At 46.5% G+C, this 12,399-nt stretch overlaps 18 non-coding genes across 18 annotated transcripts; all 18 read right to left on the bottom strand.

Annotated features, from left to right (window-relative positions):
- Nucleotides 1-402: 402 nt before the first annotated feature.
- LOC139053693 (5S ribosomal RNA) lies at nt 403-521 on the bottom strand. Its single transcript, XR_011510702.1, has one exon. It is a non-coding gene; the product is annotated as a 5S ribosomal RNA (ribosomal RNA).
- Nucleotides 522-1,082: 561 nt separating this feature from the next.
- LOC139053692 (5S ribosomal RNA) lies at nt 1,083-1,201 on the bottom strand. The gene has a single exon (XR_011510701.1). It is a non-coding gene; the product is annotated as a 5S ribosomal RNA (ribosomal RNA).
- Nucleotides 1,202-1,760: 559 nt separating this feature from the next.
- LOC139053691 (5S ribosomal RNA) lies at nt 1,761-1,879 on the bottom strand. Its single transcript, XR_011510700.1, has one exon. It is a non-coding gene; the product is annotated as a 5S ribosomal RNA (ribosomal RNA).
- Nucleotides 1,880-2,438: 559 nt separating this feature from the next.
- On the bottom strand, nt 2,439-2,557 carry LOC139053690 (5S ribosomal RNA). The gene has a single exon (XR_011510699.1). It is a non-coding gene; the product is annotated as a 5S ribosomal RNA (ribosomal RNA).
- Nucleotides 2,558-3,116: 559 nt separating this feature from the next.
- On the bottom strand, nt 3,117-3,235 carry LOC139053688 (5S ribosomal RNA). Its single transcript, XR_011510697.1, has one exon. It is a non-coding gene; the product is annotated as a 5S ribosomal RNA (ribosomal RNA).
- A 559-nt stretch (nt 3,236-3,794) lies between these two features.
- On the bottom strand, nt 3,795-3,913 carry LOC139053687 (5S ribosomal RNA). The gene has a single exon (XR_011510696.1). It is a non-coding gene; the product is annotated as a 5S ribosomal RNA (ribosomal RNA).
- Nucleotides 3,914-4,472: 559 nt separating this feature from the next.
- On the bottom strand, nt 4,473-4,591 carry LOC139053686 (5S ribosomal RNA). The gene has a single exon (XR_011510695.1). It is a non-coding gene; the product is annotated as a 5S ribosomal RNA (ribosomal RNA).
- A 559-nt stretch (nt 4,592-5,150) lies between these two features.
- On the bottom strand, nt 5,151-5,269 carry LOC139053685 (5S ribosomal RNA). Its single transcript, XR_011510694.1, has one exon. It is a non-coding gene; the product is annotated as a 5S ribosomal RNA (ribosomal RNA).
- A 559-nt stretch (nt 5,270-5,828) lies between these two features.
- LOC139053684 (5S ribosomal RNA) lies at nt 5,829-5,947 on the bottom strand. The gene has a single exon (XR_011510693.1). It is a non-coding gene; the product is annotated as a 5S ribosomal RNA (ribosomal RNA).
- A 559-nt stretch (nt 5,948-6,506) lies between these two features.
- On the bottom strand, nt 6,507-6,625 carry LOC139053683 (5S ribosomal RNA). The gene has a single exon (XR_011510692.1). It is a non-coding gene; the product is annotated as a 5S ribosomal RNA (ribosomal RNA).
- Nucleotides 6,626-7,184: 559 nt separating this feature from the next.
- On the bottom strand, nt 7,185-7,303 carry LOC139053682 (5S ribosomal RNA). The gene has a single exon (XR_011510691.1). It is a non-coding gene; the product is annotated as a 5S ribosomal RNA (ribosomal RNA).
- A 559-nt stretch (nt 7,304-7,862) lies between these two features.
- LOC139053681 (5S ribosomal RNA) lies at nt 7,863-7,981 on the bottom strand. The gene has a single exon (XR_011510690.1). It is a non-coding gene; the product is annotated as a 5S ribosomal RNA (ribosomal RNA).
- A 559-nt stretch (nt 7,982-8,540) lies between these two features.
- On the bottom strand, nt 8,541-8,659 carry LOC139053679 (5S ribosomal RNA). The gene has a single exon (XR_011510689.1). It is a non-coding gene; the product is annotated as a 5S ribosomal RNA (ribosomal RNA).
- Nucleotides 8,660-9,218: 559 nt separating this feature from the next.
- LOC139053678 (5S ribosomal RNA) lies at nt 9,219-9,337 on the bottom strand. The gene has a single exon (XR_011510688.1). It is a non-coding gene; the product is annotated as a 5S ribosomal RNA (ribosomal RNA).
- Nucleotides 9,338-9,896: 559 nt separating this feature from the next.
- On the bottom strand, nt 9,897-10,015 carry LOC139053676 (5S ribosomal RNA). The gene has a single exon (XR_011510686.1). It is a non-coding gene; the product is annotated as a 5S ribosomal RNA (ribosomal RNA).
- A 559-nt stretch (nt 10,016-10,574) lies between these two features.
- LOC139053675 (5S ribosomal RNA) lies at nt 10,575-10,693 on the bottom strand. Its single transcript, XR_011510685.1, has one exon. It is a non-coding gene; the product is annotated as a 5S ribosomal RNA (ribosomal RNA).
- A 559-nt stretch (nt 10,694-11,252) lies between these two features.
- LOC139053674 (5S ribosomal RNA) lies at nt 11,253-11,371 on the bottom strand. Its single transcript, XR_011510684.1, has one exon. It is a non-coding gene; the product is annotated as a 5S ribosomal RNA (ribosomal RNA).
- A 557-nt stretch (nt 11,372-11,928) lies between these two features.
- LOC139053673 (5S ribosomal RNA) lies at nt 11,929-12,047 on the bottom strand. Its single transcript, XR_011510682.1, has one exon. It is a non-coding gene; the product is annotated as a 5S ribosomal RNA (ribosomal RNA).
- Nucleotides 12,048-12,399: the final 352 nt, after the last annotated feature.

Here is a 12,399-nt window from a genome sequence, read left to right as displayed (position 1 = left end):
GCAGAGGAGAGTGGACGTAACACGTTGTGTGTGCTTTTCCGCGGCTTGCACAGCTAGGTGGCTTGGAATGTGCTGCCGTCTATGTGATGTTACCAACCTGCACGCGTGTAATAGCGATGCAGTTCGCAGTTTATGCGAATAATTTGCGCGATTAGTGACACTTCTTGTCGCCGTATTACTCCGCGTAATATCATGCCGCGTCTTTCATGTTGTTTTAATTTGTGCGCGCGAAGCTCACATCGATATGTTGACGTACGAGATGCTGCGGATGATGAGTGTTTACATTTCGCCAACGCGTCCACTCACCACAGCTTTACGCCTACATGCGCAACATGCCAACTAAAATAATAACACTAATAATAATAAAAAGAAGTACATGCAAAAAAAAATTAAAAAGAAAGGTGCCATCAGCACTCGGTGTTCCCAGGTGGTCTCCCTCCCAAGTACTGACCGAGCCCAATGCTGCTTAGCTTCGGGGATCGGACGAGAACCGGCGTATTCAGCATGGTATGGCCGATGGCGAGAAACGAAGGTTTCTGATGTCACCTGCATCTAAAAATGAGCATTGGCTCTCTACAGCTACAATGAATAGTCTTTACGGGTTACGGAAACGTCTCATTACGTGGTTTGAATTTGTTGATCTGCGCTAGAAAAGAGAAAATTGCGTGTGCGAGTTGTGCAGAGGAGAGTGGACGTAACACGTTGTGTGTGCTTTTCCGCGGCTTGCACAGCTAGGTGGCTTGGAATGTGCTGCCGTCTATGTGATGTTACCAACCTGCACGCGTGTAATAGCGATGCAGTTCGCAGTTTATGCGAATAATTTGCGCGATTAGTGACACTTCTTGTCGCCGTATTACTCCGCGTAATATCATGCCGCGTCTTTCATGTTGTTTTAATTTGTGCGCGCGAAGCTCACATCGATATGTTGACGTACGAGATGCTGCGGATGATGAGTGTTTACATTTCGCCAACGCGTCCACTCACCACAGCTTTACGCCTACATGCGCAACATATGCCAACTAAAATAATAACACTAATAATAATAAAAAGAAGTACATGCAAAAAAAAATTAAAAAGAAAGGTGCCATCAGCACTCGGTGTTCCCAGGTGGTCTCCCTCCCAAGTACTGACCGAGCCCAATGCTGCTTAGCTTCGGGGATCGGACGAGAACCGGCGTATTCAGCATGGTATGGCCGATGGCGAGAAACGAAGGTTTCTGATGTCACCTGCATCTAAAAATGAGCATTGGCTCTCTACAGCTACAATGAATAGTCTTTACGGGTTACGGAAACGTCTCATTACGTGGTTTGAATTTGTTGATCTGCGCTAGAAAAGAGAAAATTGCGTGTGCGAGTTGTGCAGAGGAGAGTGGACGTAACACGTTGTGTGTGCTTTTCCGCGGCTTGCACAGCTAGGTGGCTTGGAATGTGCTGCCGTCTATGTGATGTTACCAACCTGCACGCGTGTAATAGCGATGCAGTTCGCAGTTTATGCGAATAATTTGCGCGATTAGTGACACTTCTTGTCGCCGTATTACTCCGCGTAATATCATGCCGCGTCTTTCATGTTGTTTTAATTTGTGCGCGCGAAGCTCACATCGATATGTTGACGTACGAGATGCTGCGGATGATGAGTGTTTACATTTCGCCAACGCGTCCACTCACCACAGCTTTACGCCTACATGCGCAACATGCCAACTAAAATAATAACACTAATAATAATAAAAAGAAGTACATGCAAAAAAAAATTAAAAAGAAAGGTGCCATCAGCACTCGGTGTTCCCAGGTGGTCTCCCTCCCAAGTACTGACCGAGCCCAATGCTGCTTAGCTTCGGGGATCGGACGAGAACCGGCGTATTCAGCATGGTATGGCCGATGGCGAGAAACGAAGGTTTCTGATGTCACCTGCATCTAAAAATGAGCATTGGCTCTCTACAGCTACAATGAATAGTCTTTACGGGTTACGGAAACGTCTCATTACGTGGTTTGAATTTGTTGATCTGCGCTAGAAAAGAGAAAATTGCGTGTGCGAGTTGTGCAGAGGAGAGTGGACGTAACACGTTGTGTGTGCTTTTCCGCGGCTTGCACAGCTAGGTGGCTTGGAATGTGCTGCCGTCTATGTGATGTTACCAACCTGCACGCGTGTAATAGCGATGCAGTTCGCAGTTTATGCGAATAATTTGCGCGATTAGTGACACTTCTTGTCGCCGTATTACTCCGCGTAATATCATGCCGCGTCTTTCATGTTGTTTTAATTTGTGCGCGCGAAGCTCACATCGATATGTTGACGTACGAGATGCTGCGGATGATGAGTGTTTACATTTCACCAACGCGTCCACTCACCACAGCTTTACGCCTACATGCGCAACATGCCAACTAAAATAATAACACTAATAATAATAAAAAGAAGTACATGCAAAAAAAAATTAAAAAGAAAGGTGCCATCAGCACTCGGTGTTCCCAGGTGGTCTCCCTCCCAAGTACTGACCGAGCCCAATGCTGCTTAGCTTCGGGGATCGGACGAGAACCGGCGTATTCAGCATGGTATGGCCGATGGCGAGAAACGAAGGTTTCTGATGTCACCTGCATCTAAAAATGAGCATTGGCTCTCTACAGCTACAATGAATAGTCTTTACGGGTTACGGAAACGTCTCATTACGTGGTTTGAATTTGTTGATCTGCGCTAGAAAAGAGAAAATTGCGTGTGCGAGTTGTGCAGAGGAGAGTGGACGTAACACGTTGTGTGTGCTTTTCCGCGGCTTGCACAGCTAGGTGGCTTGGAATGTGCTGCCGTCTATGTGATGTTACCAACCTGCACGCGTGTAATAGCGATGCAGTTCGCAGTTTATGCGAATAATTTGCGCGATTAGTGACACTTCTTGTCGCCGTATTACTCCGCGTAATATCATGCCGCGTCTTTCATGTTGTTTTAATTTGTGCGCGCGAAGCTCACATCGATATGTTGACGTACGAGATGCTGCGGATGATGAGTGTTTACATTTCGCCAACGCGTCCACTCACCACAGCTTTACGCCTACATGCGCAACATGCCAACTAAAATAATAACACTAATAATAATAAAAAGAAGTACATGCAAAAAAAAATTAAAAAGAAAGGTGCCATCAGCACTCGGTGTTCCCAGGTGGTCTCCCTCCCAAGTACTGACCGAGCCCAATGCTGCTTAGCTTCGGGGATCGGACGAGAACCGGCGTATTCAGCATGGTATGGCCGATGGCGAGAAACGAAGGTTTCTGATGTCACCTGCATCTAAAAATGAGCATTGGCTCTCTACAGCTACAATGAATAGTCTTTACGGGTTACGGAAACGTCTCATTACGTGGTTTGAATTTGTTGATCTGCGCTAGAAAAGAGAAAATTGCGTGTGCGAGTTGTGCAGAGGAGAGTGGACGTAACACGTTGTGTGTGCTTTTCCGCGGCTTGCACAGCTAGGTGGCTTGGAATGTGCTGCCGTCTATGTGATGTTACCAACCTGCACGCGTGTAATAGCGATGCAGTTCGCAGTTTATGCGAATAATTTGCGCGATTAGTGACACTTCTTGTCGCCGTATTACTCCGCGTAATATCATGCCGCGTCTTTCATGTTGTTTTAATTTGTGCGCGCGAAGCTCACATCGATATGTTGACGTACGAGATGCTGCGGATGATGAGTGTTTACATTTCACCAACGCGTCCACTCACCACAGCTTTACGCCTACATGCGCAACATGCCAACTAAAATAATAACACTAATAATAATAAAAAGAAGTACATGCAAAAAAAAATTAAAAAGAAAGGTGCCATCAGCACTCGGTGTTCCCAGGTGGTCTCCCTCCCAAGTACTGACCGAGCCCAATGCTGCTTAGCTTCGGGGATCGGACGAGAACCGGCGTATTCAGCATGGTATGGCCGATGGCGAGAAACGAAGGTTTCTGATGTCACCTGCATCTAAAAATGAGCATTGGCTCTCTACAGCTACAATGAATAGTCTTTACGGGTTACGGAAACGTCTCATTACGTGGTTTGAATTTGTTGATCTGCGCTAGAAAAGAGAAAATTGCGTGTGCGAGTTGTGCAGAGGAGAGTGGACGTAACACGTTGTGTGTGCTTTTCCGCGGCTTGCACAGCTAGGTGGCTTGGAATGTGCTGCCGTCTATGTGATGTTACCAACCTGCACGCGTGTAATAGCGATGCAGTTCGCAGTTTATGCGAATAATTTGCGCGATTAGTGACACTTCTTGTCGCCGTATTACTCCGCGTAATATCATGCCGCGTCTTTCATGTTGTTTTAATTTGTGCGCGCGAAGCTCACATCGATATGTTGACGTACGAGATGCTGCGGATGATGAGTGTTTACATTTCGCCAACGCGTCCACTCACCACAGCTTTACGCCTACATGCGCAACATGCCAACTAAAATAATAACACTAATAATAATAAAAAGAAGTACATGCAAAAAAAAATTAAAAAGAAAGGTGCCATCAGCACTCGGTGTTCCCAGGTGGTCTCCCTCCCAAGTACTGACCGAGCCCAATGCTGCTTAGCTTCGGGGATCGGACGAGAACCGGCGTATTCAGCATGGTATGGCCGATGGCGAGAAACGAAGGTTTCTGATGTCACCTGCATCTAAAAATGAGCATTGGCTCTCTACAGCTACAATGAATAGTCTTTACGGGTTACGGAAACGTCTCATTACGTGGTTTGAATTTGTTGATCTGCGCTAGAAAAGAGAAAATTGCGTGTGCGAGTTGTGCAGAGGAGAGTGGACGTAACACGTTGTGTGTGCTTTTCCGCGGCTTGCACAGCTAGGTGGCTTGGAATGTGCTGCCGTCTATGTGATGTTACCAACCTGCACGCGTGTAATAGCGATGCAGTTCGCAGTTTATGCGAATAATTTGCGCGATTAGTGACACTTCTTGTCGCCGTATTACTCCGCGTAATATCATGCCGCGTCTTTCATGTTGTTTTAATTTGTGCGCGCGAAGCTCACATCGATATGTTGACGTACGAGATGCTGCGGATGATGAGTGTTTACATTTCGCCAACGCGTCCACTCACCACAGCTTTACGCCTACATGCGCAACATGCCAACTAAAATAATAACACTAATAATAATAAAAAGAAGTACATGCAAAAAAAAATTAAAAAGAAAGGTGCCATCAGCACTCGGTGTTCCCAGGTGGTCTCCCTCCCAAGTACTGACCGAGCCCAATGCTGCTTAGCTTCGGGGATCGGACGAGAACCGGCGTATTCAGCATGGTATGGCCGATGGCGAGAAACGAAGGTTTCTGATGTCACCTGCATCTAAAAATGAGCATTGGCTCTCTACAGCTACAATGAATAGTCTTTACGGGTTACGGAAACGTCTCATTACGTGGTTTGAATTTGTTGATCTGCGCTAGAAAAGAGAAAATTGCGTGTGCGAGTTGTGCAGAGGAGAGTGGACGTAACACGTTGTGTGTGCTTTTCCGCGGCTTGCACAGCTAGGTGGCTTGGAATGTGCTGCCGTCTATGTGATGTTACCAACCTGCACGCGTGTAATAGCGATGCAGTTCGCAGTTTATGCGAATAATTTGCGCGATTAGTGACACTTCTTGTCGCCGTATTACTCCGCGTAATATCATGCCGCGTCTTTCATGTTGTTTTAATTTGTGCGCGCGAAGCTCACATCGATATGTTGACGTACGAGATGCTGCGGATGATGAGTGTTTACATTTCGCCAACGCGTCCACTCACCACAGCTTTACGCCTACATGCGCAACATGCCAACTAAAATAATAACACTAATAATAATAAAAAGAAGTACATGCAAAAAAAAATTAAAAAGAAAGGTGCCATCAGCACTCGGTGTTCCCAGGTGGTCTCCCTCCCAAGTACTGACCGAGCCCAATGCTGCTTAGCTTCGGGGATCGGACGAGAACCGGCGTATTCAGCATGGTATGGCCGATGGCGAGAAACGAAGGTTTCTGATGTCACCTGCATCTAAAAATGAGCATTGGCTCTCTACAGCTACAATGAATAGTCTTTACGGGTTACGGAAACGTCTCATTACGTGGTTTGAATTTGTTGATCTGCGCTAGAAAAGAGAAAATTGCGTGTGCGAGTTGTGCAGAGGAGAGTGGACGTAACACGTTGTGTGTGCTTTTCCGCGGCTTGCACAGCTAGGTGGCTTGGAATGTGCTGCCGTCTATGTGATGTTACCAACCTGCACGCGTGTAATAGCGATGCAGTTCGCAGTTTATGCGAATAATTTGCGCGATTAGTGACACTTCTTGTCGCCGTATTACTCCGCGTAATATCATGCCGCGTCTTTCATGTTGTTTTAATTTGTGCGCGCGAAGCTCACATCGATATGTTGACGTACGAGATGCTGCGGATGATGAGTGTTTACATTTCGCCAACGCGTCCACTCACCACAGCTTTACGCCTACATGCGCAACATGCCAACTAAAATAATAACACTAATAATAATAAAAAGAAGTACATGCAAAAAAAAATTAAAAAGAAAGGTGCCATCAGCACTCGGTGTTCCCAGGTGGTCTCCCTCCCAAGTACTGACCGAGCCCAATGCTGCTTAGCTTCGGGGATCGGACGAGAACCGGCGTATTCAGCATGGTATGGCCGATGGCGAGAAACGAAGGTTTCTGATGTCACCTGCATCTAAAAATGAGCATTGGCTCTCTACAGCTACAATGAATAGTCTTTACGGGTTACGGAAACGTCTCATTACGTGGTTTGAATTTGTTGATCTGCGCTAGAAAAGAGAAAATTGCGTGTGCGAGTTGTGCAGAGGAGAGTGGACGTAACACGTTGTGTGTGCTTTTCCGCGGCTTGCACAGCTAGGTGGCTTGGAATGTGCTGCCGTCTATGTGATGTTACCAACCTGCACGCGTGTAATAGCGATGCAGTTCGCAGTTTATGCGAATAATTTGCGCGATTAGTGACACTTCTTGTCGCCGTATTACTCCGCGTAATATCATGCCGCGTCTTTCATGTTGTTTTAATTTGTGCGCGCGAAGCTCACATCGATATGTTGACGTACGAGATGCTGCGGATGATGAGTGTTTACATTTCGCCAACGCGTCCACTCACCACAGCTTTACGCCTACATGCGCAACATGCCAACTAAAATAATAACACTAATAATAATAAAAAGAAGTACATGCAAAAAAAAATTAAAAAGAAAGGTGCCATCAGCACTCGGTGTTCCCAGGTGGTCTCCCTCCCAAGTACTGACCGAGCCCAATGCTGCTTAGCTTCGGGGATCGGACGAGAACCGGCGTATTCAGCATGGTATGGCCGATGGCGAGAAACGAAGGTTTCTGATGTCACCTGCATCTAAAAATGAGCATTGGCTCTCTACAGCTACAATGAATAGTCTTTACGGGTTACGGAAACGTCTCATTACGTGGTTTGAATTTGTTGATCTGCGCTAGAAAAGAGAAAATTGCGTGTGCGAGTTGTGCAGAGGAGAGTGGACGTAACACGTTGTGTGTGCTTTTCCGCGGCTTGCACAGCTAGGTGGCTTGGAATGTGCTGCCGTCTATGTGATGTTACCAACCTGCACGCGTGTAATAGCGATGCAGTTCGCAGTTTATGCGAATAATTTGCGCGATTAGTGACACTTCTTGTCGCCGTATTACTCCGCGTAATATCATGCCGCGTCTTTCATGTTGTTTTAATTTGTGCGCGCGAAGCTCACATCGATATGTTGACGTACGAGATGCTGCGGATGATGAGTGTTTACATTTCGCCAACGCGTCCACTCACCACAGCTTTACGCCTACATGCGCAACATGCCAACTAAAATAATAACACTAATAATAATAAAAAGAAGTACATGCAAAAAAAAATTAAAAAGAAAGGTGCCATCAGCACTCGGTGTTCCCAGGTGGTCTCCCTCCCAAGTACTGACCGAGCCCAATGCTGCTTAGCTTCGGGGATCGGACGAGAACCGGCGTATTCAGCATGGTATGGCCGATGGCGAGAAACGAAGGTTTCTGATGTCACCTGCATCTAAAAATGAGCATTGGCTCTCTACAGCTACAATGAATAGTCTTTACGGGTTACGGAAACGTCTCATTACGTGGTTTGAATTTGTTGATCTGCGCTAGAAAAGAGAAAATTGCGTGTGCGAGTTGTGCAGAGGAGAGTGGACGTAACACGTTGTGTGTGCTTTTCCGCGGCTTGCACAGCTAGGTGGCTTGGAATGTGCTGCCGTCTATGTGATGTTACCAACCTGCACGCGTGTAATAGCGATGCAGTTCGCAGTTTATGCGAATAATTTGCGCGATTAGTGACACTTCTTGTCGCCGTATTACTCCGCGTAATATCATGCCGCGTCTTTCATGTTGTTTTAATTTGTGCGCGCGAAGCTCACATCGATATGTTGACGTACGAGATGCTGCGGATGATGAGTGTTTACATTTCGCCAACGCGTCCACTCACCACAGCTTTACGCCTACATGCGCAACATGCCAACTAAAATAATAACACTAATAATAATAAAAAGAAGTACATGCAAAAAAAAATTAAAAAGAAAGGTGCCATCAGCACTCGGTGTTCCCAGGTGGTCTCCCTCCCAAGTACTGACCGAGCCCAATGCTGCTTAGCTTCGGGGATCGGACGAGAACCGGCGTATTCAGCATGGTATGGCCGATGGCGAGAAACGAAGGTTTCTGATGTCACCTGCATCTAAAAATGAGCATTGGCTCTCTACAGCTACAATGAATAGTCTTTACGGGTTACGGAAACGTCTCATTACGTGGTTTGAATTTGTTGATCTGCGCTAGAAAAGAGAAAATTGCGTGTGCGAGTTGTGCAGAGGAGAGTGGACGTAACACGTTGTGTGTGCTTTTCCGCGGCTTGCACAGCTAGGTGGCTTGGAATGTGCTGCCGTCTATGTGATGTTACCAACCTGCACGCGTGTAATAGCGATGCAGTTCGCAGTTTATGCGAATAATTTGCGCGATTAGTGACACTTCTTGTCGCCGTATTACTCCGCGTAATATCATGCCGCGTCTTTCATGTTGTTTTAATTTGTGCGCGCGAAGCTCACATCGATATGTTGACGTACGAGATGCTGCGGATGATGAGTGTTTACATTTCGCCAACGCGTCCACTCACCACAGCTTTACGCCTACATGCGCAACATGCCAACTAAAATAATAACACTAATAATAATAAAAAGAAGTACATGCAAAAAAAAATTAAAAAGAAAGGTGCCATCAGCACTCGGTGTTCCCAGGTGGTCTCCCTCCCAAGTACTGACCGAGCCCAATGCTGCTTAGCTTCGGGGATCGGACGAGAACCGGCGTATTCAGCATGGTATGGCCGATGGCGAGAAACGAAGGTTTCTGATGTCACCTGCATCTAAAAATGAGCATTGGCTCTCTACAGCTACAATGAATAGTCTTTACGGGTTACGGAAACGTCTCATTACGTGGTTTGAATTTGTTGATCTGCGCTAGAAAAGAGAAAATTGCGTGTGCGAGTTGTGCAGAGGAGAGTGGACGTAACACGTTGTGTGTGCTTTTCCGCGGCTTGCACAGCTAGGTGGCTTGGAATGTGCTGCCGTCTATGTGATGTTACCAACCTGCACGCGTGTAATAGCGATGCAGTTCGCAGTTTATGCGAATAATTTGCGCGATTAGTGACACTTCTTGTCGCCGTATTACTCCGCGTAATATCATGCCGCGTCTTTCATGTTGTTTTAATTTGTGCGCGCGAAGCTCACATCGATATGTTGACGTACGAGATGCTGCGGATGATGAGTGTTTACATTTCGCCAACGCGTCCACTCACCACAGCTTTACGCCTACATGCGCAACATGCCAACTAAAATAATAACACTAATAATAATAAAAAGAAGTACATGCAAAAAAAAATTAAAAAGAAAGGTGCCATCAGCACTCGGTGTTCCCAGGTGGTCTCCCTCCCAAGTACTGACCGAGCCCAATGCTGCTTAGCTTCGGGGATCGGACGAGAACCGGCGTATTCAGCATGGTATGGCCGATGGCGAGAAACGAAGGTTTCTGATGTCACCTGCATCTAAAAATGAGCATTGGCTCTCTACAGCTACAATGAATAGTCTTTACGGGTTACGGAAACGTCTCATTACGTGGTTTGAATTTGTTGATCTGCGCTAGAAAAGAGAAAATTGCGTGTGCGAGTTGTGCAGAGGAGAGTGGACGTAACACGTTGTGTGTGCTTTTCCGCGGCTTGCACAGCTAGGTGGCTTGGAATGTGCTGCCGTCTATGTGATGTTACCAACCTGCACGCGTGTAATAGCGATGCAGTTCGCAGTTTATGCGAATAATTTGCGCGATTAGTGACACTTCTTGTCGCCGTATTACTCCGCGTAATATCATGCCGCGTCTTTCATGTTGTTTTAATTTGTGCGCGCGAAGCTCACATCGATATGTTGACGTACGAGATGCTGCGGATGATGAGTGTTTACATTTCGCCAACGCGTCCACTCACCACAGCTTTACGCCTACATGCGCAACATGCCAACTAAAATAATAACACTAATAATAATAAAAAGAAGTACATGCAAAAAAAAATTAAAAAGAAAGGTGCCATCAGCACTCGGTGTTCCCAGGTGGTCTCCCTCCCAAGTACTGACCGAGCCCAATGCTGCTTAGCTTCGGGGATCGGACGAGAACCGGCGTATTCAGCATGGTATGGCCGATGGCGAGAAACGAAGGTTTCTGATGTCACCTGCATCTAAAAATGAGCATTGGCTCTCTACAGCTACAATGAATAGTCTTTACGGGTTACGGAAACGTCTCATTACGTGGTTTGAATTTGTTGATCTGCGCTAGAAAAGAGAAAATTGCGTGTGCGAGTTGTGCAGAGGAGAGTGGACGTAACACGTTGTGTGTGCTTTTCCGCGGCTTGCACAGCTAGGTGGCTTGGAATGTGCTGCCGTCTATGTGATGTTACCAACCTGCACGCGTGTAATAGCGATGCAGTTCGCAGTTTATGCGAATAATTTGCGCGATTAGTGACACTTCTTGTCGCCGTATTACTCCGCGTAATATCATGCCGCGTCTTTCATGTTGTTTTAATTTGTGCGCGCGAAGCTCACATCGATATGTTGACGTACGAGATGCTGCGGATGATGAGTGTTTACATTTCGCCAACGCGTCCACTCACCACAGCTTTACGCCTACATGCGCAACATGCCAACTAAAATAATAACACTAATAATAATAAAAAGAAGTACATGCAAAAAAAAATTAAAAAGAAAGGTGCCATCAGCACTCGGTGTTCCCAGGTGGTCTCCCTCCCAAGTACTGACCGAGCCCAATGCTGCTTAGCTTCGGGGATCGGACGAGAACCGGCGTATTCAGCATGGTATGGCCGATGGCGAGAAACGAAGGTTTCTGATGTCACCTGCATCTAAAAATGAGCATTGGCTCTCTACAGCTACAATGAAGTCTTTACGGGTTACGGAAACGTCTCATTACGTGGTTTGAATTTGTTGATCTGCGCTAGAAAAGAGAAAATTGCGTGTGCGAGTTGTGCAGAGGAGAGTGGACGTAACACGTTGTGTGTGCTTTTCCGCGGCTTGCACAGCTAGGTGGCTTGGAATGTGCTGCCGTCTATGTGATGTTACCAACCTGCACGCGTGTAATAGCGATGCAGTTCGCAGTTTATGCGAATAATTTGCGCGATTAGTGACACTTCTTGTCGCCGTATTACTCCGCGTAATATCATGCCGCGTCTTTCATGTTGTTTTAATTTGTGCGCGCGAAGCTCACATCGATATGTTGACGTACGAGATGCTGCGGATGATGAGTGTTTACATTTCGCCAACGCGTCCACTCACCACAGCTTTACGCCTACATGCGCAACATGCCAACTAAAATAATAACACTAATAATAATAAAAAGAAGTACATGCAAAAAAAAATTAAAAAGAAAGGTGCCATCAGCACTCGGTGTTCCCAGGTGGTCTCCCTCCCAAGTACTGACCGAGCCCAATGCTGCTTAGCTTCGGGGATCGGACGAGAACCGGCGTATTCAGCATGGTATGGCCGATGGCGAGAAACGAAGGTTTCTGATGTCACCTGCATCTAAAAATGAGCATTGGCTCTCTACAGCTACAATGAATAGTCTTTACGGGTTACGGAAACGTCTCATTACGTGGTTTGAATTTGTTGATCTGCGCTAGAAAAGAGAAAATTGCGTGTGCGAGTTGTGCAGAGGAGAGTGGACGTAACACGTTGTGTGTGCTTTTCCGCGGCTTGCACAGCTAGGTGGCTTGGAATGTGCTGCCGTCTATGTGATGTTACCAACCTGCAGGCGTGTAATAGCGATGCAGTTCGCAGTTTATGCGAATAATTTGCGCGATTAGTGACACTTCTTGTCGCCGTATTACTCCGCGTAATATCATG

The sequence above is a fragment of the Dermacentor albipictus genome, unplaced genomic scaffold, assembly GCF_038994185.2.
Source record: "Dermacentor albipictus isolate Rhodes 1998 colony unplaced genomic scaffold, USDA_Dalb.pri_finalv2 scaffold_160, whole genome shotgun sequence".
Lineage (NCBI taxonomy): Eukaryota > Metazoa > Arthropoda > Arachnida > Ixodida > Ixodidae > Dermacentor > Dermacentor albipictus.
Note: the sequence above shows the minus strand (reverse complement) of the source record. Positions and strands in the feature narration are given on the sequence as shown.